Genomic DNA, 2405 nt, shown 5'->3' with positions numbered 1-2405 from the left:
CGACTGGACAACCTTCGCGCACCCCTCCCTCTTGGGAGCCTGCTGGGGTGAGGGGCCCATCTGCCTGGGTGGGAGGGCTCGCTGGAGGGTTGGAGAGGTGCGATTGCATCGGCACAGCAGGCCCAGCCGTCTCCCCCGGAAGGGAGAGGCGGGCCGAGGCACAGCCTGAGAGAGACGCAGGGGTGCCGGAGCCTGGCGGCGGTGACACCCCTCGGAACAATCGTTCCGAGCTGCTGTAGAAATGGGCTGGGCAGAGAGGGGTAACGGTGTGGCGCACGGGGCCTACGAACCTGCTGGGCAGCAGCATCCAAGGGCCTGGCGCCACCCGACCCCTTCCGCTCGGGTCAGACCACTGGGGGACACGAGCTGCTGGGGCTGCTCGGCCTTCGCTCTGCTGGGTAGGGTGAAGGGCCACCCGCCAGGCGGCAAGCCCTCGAGTCAGACAGTCCATGCGGGGAGGAAGCTCCTTGCTTGTAACAGCCGAGACTTGCCAAGCAGTCCATCCCTAAACGGACCGAGAGTGCCCAATCGATCAGAGTACGGCCAAGGCATCCCCTGGCAGGCTGCCCTGCGTCGGGGGGGGGGGTGCCGGCTTCACATCCCTGCCTGCTCCCAGGGCGAGCAGGCTCAAAGGAAAGGCCCATCGGGAAGGCAGGCCCGGGTGCTGCCTTCCCCCGACTCAGAATTGCCGGACCTCATGGAGGTCTGACCGAGCAAACTCTGAGAAAAAGGACCATCGGGAAGGGGCTGAGAGGGGCTGAGAGGCAGGTGCGCACCCGGGCCCGTGCGACTCCCAGGCGCAGTAGAAGCCTCCCCAGGCCTGCCGGACCACGTCCCAGGCACCCTGCGACGTGGCAGGACCGAGGACAGAGCCCAGGGAGGGGAGGCCGCCCACCCCGGGGCCCTCAGGGGCCCGGCTGGAGCTCCTGAACCCAGACAAGCAAGGGGAGGCTCCCCGGGCACAGCGGAACCCCGTCCCGGGCCTTTAGCAGTGCCGCAGGCTGGGGGACGAGGCCCAGGGCCGGAGACCCTGACCTGGGGCCCGGTGGGGCCCCTGGACTCATCCGGGGCTCCCAGGCCCGGAGGCACTGGGGAAGCCTCCCCGGGCCCGCAGGACCCCCATCCCGGGCACCCTGCCACGCGGCAGGAACGAGGACGGAGCCCGGGGTGGGGAGGCCGCCCTCCCCGGGGCCCTTGGGAGTCGCAGAACCCAGCCGAGCAGGGGGAGGCTTCCCCGTGCACAACAGAACCCCGTCCCAGGCCTTTGGTGGGCTAGCAGGCCGGGGTCCTGGGCTGGAGCACCTGAGCCGGGGGCCCGGTGGGCCCCCTGGACCCAGCCAGGGCTCCCAGAGGTGCAGGGGAAGCCTCCCCGGGCCAACCGGACACCATCCCAGGCACCCTGCCACGCGGCGGGACTGAGTCCGGGGTGGGAAGGCCACCCTTCCCAGGGGCGCAGGGAGCCCCTGAACCCAGCTGAGCAAGGGGAGGCTCCCCGGGCACGATGGAACCCCGTCCCGGGACTTTGGAGGGACAGCAGGCCGGGGTCCGGCAGGGCCCCTGGACCCAGCCGGGGCACCCGGGCCCGGAGGCGAAGGGAAAGCTTCCCTGGGCCCGCAGGACCTTGTTCGGGGACCCTGCCACGCGGCAGGACTGAGGACGGAGCCTGGGGTGGGGAGGCCGCCCTCCCCGGGCCCCTGGACCCAGTCCAGCAGGGGAGGCCTGCCGGACCCCATCCAGGGCAGCCTGCCACGCGGCAGGCCCAGGGACAGACCCTGGGCTGGGGCGGCATCCTGGCCCGTCCAGCTGCCGGCTGAGGACTGCTAGGCTGAGAGGGGTCCCAGAGTACCCTGTCCCTAGTAATCCGGAGGAAGGCTACCCCCCTTTCTGGTAACCTGTGCGCACCGCAACACGGAGGGACCCCTAGGCGCGTTCGTGCCCGACCTCCTGGCGCCCTGGCTTGGATCGGGGAGGCAAATGAGCCCTCATAGGGACTTCCAGGCTGACCCGGCCATCTGGTCGCCCTTATTGGAAAGCATTGTGTGCGACAAGATGGCCGAGGGGAAAGGTGCAACCAGATGGCCGTGACCGAAAGGACTCCCGTCTGCCCGCCCTGAGCCTTCGCGGTAGGGCTCCCGCCTGCCCACGCAGAGCTCAGGGGGCTCCGCTTCCCGGGAGGCTCGGGGACCCCGGCTGGGCCTCAGGCACTCTCAGGGCCCGGACGCCCGGCGGGGAGGACTGCCTGGGGACCGAACGAGCCCGTCCCGGGCACTTTGCCATGCCGCGGGCCGGGGCAGGGAGCACTGGACGCCTGGGAGGTGTTGTCCTGGCCCAGCCCATCTGGTCTCCCGAAGAGAACCACCAGCCCGGGAGGGGTGTTTCGGCATACCCTGCCTGTACTAATCCGG

The sequence above is a fragment of the Triturus cristatus genome, chromosome 12 (assembly GCF_964204655.1).
Source record: "Triturus cristatus chromosome 12, aTriCri1.1, whole genome shotgun sequence".
NCBI lineage: Eukaryota > Metazoa > Chordata > Amphibia > Caudata > Salamandridae > Triturus > Triturus cristatus.
The sequence above is the reverse complement of the archived record's forward strand: the minus strand, read 5'-3'. Positions refer to the sequence as shown.